Source organism: Conger conger, chromosome 7 (genome assembly GCF_963514075.1).
Source record: "Conger conger chromosome 7, fConCon1.1, whole genome shotgun sequence".
Taxonomy (NCBI): Eukaryota; Metazoa; Chordata; class Actinopteri; order Anguilliformes; family Congridae; genus Conger; species Conger conger.
In genome coordinates this window covers 2,629,560-2,636,010 of record NC_083766.1, presented here as the reverse complement: position 1 = coordinate 2,636,010, position 6,451 = coordinate 2,629,560, and the positions used below count along the sequence as shown (strand labels likewise).

At 41.5% G+C, this 6,451-nt stretch overlaps 1 long non-coding RNA gene across 1 annotated transcript; it reads right to left on the bottom strand.

Moving 5' to 3' along the window:
* Positions 1-901: 901 nt before the first annotated feature.
* Positions 902-3,514, bottom strand: LOC133134114 (uncharacterized). The gene is made up of 3 exons (XR_009709249.1): positions 3,381-3,514; positions 2,502-2,606; positions 902-1,360 (listed from the first exon to the last, which is right to left on the bottom strand). It is a non-coding gene; the product is annotated as an uncharacterized LOC133134114 (long non-coding RNA).
* Between the last annotated feature and the right edge of the window lie 2,937 nt (positions 3,515-6,451).

The window sequence follows — 6,451 nt, the reverse complement described above, 5'->3', positions numbered from 1 at the left end:
CTATGGTGTGTGCTGTATGTATGAGACAAACACTATGGTGTGTGCTGTATGTATGAGACAAACACTATGGTGTGTGCTGTATGTATGAGACAAACACTATGGTGTGTGCTGTATGGATCAGACAAACACTATGGTGTGTGCTGTATACATCAAACAAACACTATGGTGTGTGCTGTATGTATGAGACAAACACTATGGTGTGTGCTGTATGTATTAGACAAACACTATGGTGTGTGCTGTATGTATCAAACACTATGGTGTGTGCTGTATGTATTAGACAAACACTATGGTGTGTGCTGTATGTATCAAACACTATGGTGTGTGCTGTATGTATCAGACAAACACTATGGTGTGTGCTGTATGTATTAGACAAACACTATGGTGTGTGCTGTATGTATGAGACAAACACTATGGTGTGTGCTGTATGTATGAGACAAACACTATGGTGTGTGCTGTTTGTATTAGACAAACACTATGGTGTGTGCTGTATGTATTAGACAAACACTATGGTGTGTGCTGTATGTATTAGACAAACACTATGGTGTGTGCTGTATGTATTAGACAAACACTATGGTGTGTGCTGTATGTATTAGACAAACACTATGGTGTGTGCTGTCTGTATTAGACAAACACTATGGTGTGTGCTGTATGTATTAGACAAACACTATGGTGTGTGCTGTATGTATTAGACAAACACTATGGTGTGTGCTGTATGTATCAGACAAACACTATGGTGTGTGCTGTATGTATCAGACAAACACTATGGTGTGTGCTGTATGTATTAGACAAACACTATGGTGTGTGCTATATGTGCGCCTACTTTTTCATGCGATTATCTAATCAGCCAATCGTGTGGCAGCAGTGCAATGCATACAATCACACAGTTCAGTCAGGACCACTCTTGTCTGCTACAATAGAGATTTATTACAACATTAGGGAGTAGGTTACTTAATGAACATTACAGGACAGCAGCCATTTCACAAACTCACTGATCCTGAGCGACACAGTAGGGGAGAACATCACAGTGATGGAAGTACAGGGTGGGTGACATGGCTCAGGCAGTAAGAGCAGTCGTCTGGCAGTCGGAGGGTTGCCGGTTCGATCCCCCGCCCGGGCTGTGTCAAAGTGTCCCTGAGCAAGACACCTAACCCCCAAATGCTCCTGACGAGCTGGTCGGGGCCTTGCATGGCAGCCAATCGCCGTCGGTGTGTGAGTGTGTGTATGAATGGGTGAATGGAGAAGCATAAATTGTACAGCGCTTTGGATAAAGGCGCTATATAAATGCCTGCCTTTTACCATTTACCATTTACAGATGTCGGACTGGAGATCAACAGCGCCACCTACTGGATATGCCCTGAAACTAAACAACAACAAACACAGAAAAAGATAATAAAAGCACTTGTATCAGTTTGCTTCACTCCATACATTTTACATGCATATGATCCAGTGGTCTAACCCAAAGTTTATTACATAAATGTTTATTCAGGCTGAATGCCAGTGTTCTTTGTCATTAATGTACTTTCACTCGAACCCATGTAGAGAAGAACAGACAGAAAACAGAAACTAATGCATTTAATGGTTGAAACCACAATGCTTTTGTACACATCACTGTGTGAAACAAGTAAGATCCTAATGCGGCTACACTGGGGCTCCAACCACCCATCCCAGTCAAGCAAATACAGCACTATACTGTAAACTACAAAGCAAAATTCCTATTAACAAAAGTTATCTTTTATTTGACTTCACCCAGGCACAAAGTGAATACTGCACAGATGACTGATCTATTATTGGATTATATTTTACAGGAAAGACTTACTGCCTCACTAAAAAATGCACAACACACACACACACACAAACACACACGCAAACACACAGATGTGATACATACCATCCATCCATTATCTGAACCCGCTTATCCTGATCAGGGTCGCAGGGGGGGTGGAGCCTATCCCAGCATACATTGGGCGAAAGGCAGGAATACACCCTGGACAGGTCGCCAGTCCATCGCAGGGCACAGACACCATTCACTCACACACTCATACCTACGGGCAATTTAGACTCTCCAATCAGCCTAACCTGCATGTCTTTGGACTGTGGGAGGAAACCGGAGTACCCGGAGGAAACCCACGCAGACACGGGGAGAACATGCAAACTCCGCACAGAGAGGCCCCGGCCGACGGGGATTCAAACCCAGGACCTCCTTGCTGTGAGGCGGCAGTGCTACCCACTGCACCATCCGTGCCGCCCTTGATACATACCACACATACACAAACACACTGGCGCACACTCAGATGTGATACATATATACACACACACACGTAGACACCGACACACTAACACACCTACAAACATATACCTTGCAAATCCATCAGGTACAGAATACATAATTGATAATAATTGATCAAATATGCTTGCCAAAATTAGATAAAAGCATCATAAAGTAAATAAATGAGGCTTGCATTGAATGACAAATCTTAAAAATAAATAGTGCTGTTCCTTACCTTGATGTCTCCGATGTTTTACTTTTGTATAGATTATGAGCACGGTTGCAAGGCACAGGAGAAGACCAGTGAAACAGGCCGGGAAAAGATAACACGGAATGATTCCTATGAAAAATAAACCAGTAAACAAGGATTAATAAGTCACAAACAAAGGATAGGTAGAGCACACACTCGCATGTGCACGTGCACACGCACACACACACACACGCGCACGCGCACACGCACACGCACATGCGCACGCACACGCACACACGCACATGCACACAGTACAAGTGTACACACAACATGAAACCCATTTGAAAAGTCTTCTGTTGCATACATTCAGTTTGTCGTTTTGACAAAAACAGATTATTTTTGGTATTGGAATGATCAACATTAACAATACATGTAGCTGACTCAGGTGTGCAGAGAATAGACTGGCGTGCTAACAGCCTGATATTCCTTGCTTCGGTCAGAAAGCGGTGAACATCACAATAAAGGATTGACTTCCACAACTTGATTCACAGTTTCGATGAGATGTTCACTTGTAATTTGTCTATGGTACATTACAGCATGAATAAACATGGGTGTTTGTGTGGTCTCTGAAATATAACAGAAAGGAATAAAGAATCACTGATCGCAGTAATAACATTGGAATAACGTTGGCTGCGTAGACCTACACGACAGCATAAATTCAACGTAACCAAGTTAACAGTATAACACTACTCTCTAGTCCCTCTAGATGGCAGAATAGACTATACAATAGCGCTACGCACGTAATACTGGAATAAACGGCACGCAGTTTCCTACAACAATTCACCAGGCTACATATTAGTTAGCTAGCTAACATTCCTAGTCGAACATATTCGTATAGTACACTGTAGGGAAAACATCACTTACATGCTCTTGCACACACACATATATCCACAACAAATAAGGAACAATGGGAACCGAAGTATCTAGTAACTGACTTGGTTTAGGATGATTAGTTTAACCCCAGCAGAACGAAGCTGTTACTGACACGATGTCTCAACTGAACTGACTAAACTTGTCTCGTCTCGTGCTGATGACATCAGTGTCTCTGGTCACCGTAGCGACAGGGGGTTTTATACAATACATGCATGCTTACTGTACATACATACATGCATACATACATGCTGAACAATATGTACACACACACACACACCTGTAGTTTCTGGTTGGTATGTGACAGTCCTTCCCATACCTCCAGCAGAGAGCCCAGTGGGTTGGTAGGGTTGTGTGGGTTGCGTGGTTTGTGTGGCTTGTCTCTTTATCGTCAGGTTTAACGGCAGCAGGGCTCGAAGATAGTCCTTGTGAAACACGGCACACACCCAAGCGCTCCGCTTCAGCGTGACGTTTATCACCGAGAGCGCAAACTCAATCCCGAACCCGTCAGCGCTGGCGAACTTCTGCTGACTTTCCACCTCTATCCACAACAGTCTGGTGCCCTCTTTCGCTTGTGAAACGTTACAAACCACGGAGCCATTTTCTCCCTCCATGAGGTCCGCAGGTTCCTGGTGCACTGAGGACGCAGACAGGCACAGCGATCTCACTGAAGTTGGACACATAGCATAGATAGGAGAGGCAGGATGCATCTGGACAATACAACTTCCTTTACAGTTTAAGGATGTAATGTTGGCTACATTCATCAAGTAGACAGACCCGTATGACATATCAATACACAGTAAACTGTTTAGACTTAGATAGACCCTTACAGAGAATAGATAGAGCCCAATAAGGATCACATAATTAAAGTAAAAACTAAATTAAACACTGGACATTTTATGGAATAGCATTTCAATTCCACTAAATGGCATTTGTTCTTAATGAGCAAGTACATTACCTGCGAGAATTCATGAAATAGAAAAGAGATTCACTGGGAGATTTCATTTTCATCATTTTAAAATCTTTACATCTTACTACATTTTAAATGCATTTCTGCAGTTCTTAAATAAGCATAACTGTGGAGAATGTACAATGCCTGACATTACCATCAACTGTAATTATTTCATAATTGCATGTTTTGTCAATTCCGCGGTCTTTACACAGAACGCATCGGTAGTGTCCATGGTCTTTCCAAAGCAGCGGGGAGATGCGCAGCTCAAATTTGTTGTCAGTCCAATTCTTCACTTCAGACCGATTTTCAAAGAGCGCAAGATCCGTGCCACGCCGTTTGCAGGAATCTCCTTTAGAAGCCGTCTGTTCCCGCATCCAAATCCCCTCAAGCTTCGCACCGGACAGAGCTTCACAAAAGAGCTGCAACGGGCCTGTCTTAGGGCGTCTGAACAATTCAGGTGTGAGATTTTTTACACCTGGAAAAAAATCACAAACACATATATACAGTATATATGTACAGTTAATATACAGCGGCTTCAGAAAGGATTTAGAATCCCTCACATTTTGCACACTTTATCGTTTCATTTTAAATGGATAAAAAAATTGCCGTTTCTGCCAATCAATCTAGACGCAATAACCCAAAATGGCAAATAGAAAACATGTTTTTAGATATTTTTGCTAATTCATTCAAAATAGAAAACTGATATTGCATTCCAAATTGTGTGCAAAACGTGATGGGGTCTGAATACTGAATATAATTACCGTAAAAATGGCATTCAAACGTAACGCATACACTCAGCAAGCACTTTATTAGGTATTTATTAGACTTAATTTTTAGACTTATTTTTTAGGCTACTGCAGCCTCAAAATTACTTGAATGGTTATTTGACCGCTTTTCAGATCATATTGTATTTACCTTTCTGTATTTCCAGTTTCACCCCAGATTTTTTATCTGTTTCATTGACACAGTAGTACAGGCCCTCGTTCATCTTCTGAAAATTTTCCACCAGCAGATACGCAGTGCTCTCCAACACCAACGTCTGGATGTTACTTCCCGGTTTGTCGTCCCATTCCCACGTTGGTTTAAAACTCGCCTTTGATGTGCATCGTAACGTGGCGTCCAATCCCCGTGCTACTTGGACGACTTCAACTCGTGGAACAAACATTCAAATTGTTATCATGCATTCGCAAATAATTCAATTCAATTACATGTTCAATACACTCTCCAACCAATTCTTGAAATCGGATGGAAATATTGTGCATTTCAAAACCTGAAAGCTTTTCACAAGAGATTATCACTAATCTGAATACTGTTAATCCTTTAGATTCTCGGATCATAACTCACCTTTGGCAAGAACGTGATAATATCCTGGTGAAAAAAACAACAGAATCCAGCAGCCGATGGTATAACGAGGAATCATTGTCCCAAACTGAAGGAAATTCTCTTGGTGTGACGGATTATGGGTTAGGCGCAGTATGCAGCGGAACACCACTCAGCAAGAGGTGGACGCAGTAAAATAATTTCTCGCGCTCAGGGATATGTATTTATATATTTATACGTCACAGTAACAACACTTCCTTTTATCACCCGAAAAACCAAACAAAAAAACTCGAGCACAGTCACAAAAAGCCTGCTTGTCATCCATTGACTTCAAAAGCAAAATGTACGTTTAGCAGCAAGCAAGTTTAATTTATAAGTTTGTATTTGCAATTGTATTTCTGTTTAGGTTTGCAGTTGCTGATTCATATTCTTGATTTTTAACTTCAGGCTATTGGCTGATTAAGACTATGTATCAGACAAACACTAGTGTGTACTGTTGTTATGTTAATGTGTTCTGTGTGTTAGTTTATCATTGTTTTTTATCATTATTCTTGTAATTTATTATTTTTCATATTCATGTCTGGTGTTCTGTTTATATTCATTCGCCTTTGCACTCGTCTTCCCCTGTGATGTCTGAGTCTGAATGTTTACGAGCCCAGTCACTCCCCTGTCTGCGTGCCCCACTATTCGGGTGTTTACGGTAGTTCTGGGTTCAATCTTCCTTCCAATCTTACATTCCTTACTTCCTGCTTTCTCTCCATTTCATGTTTGTACATAGCACTAATATACTAAT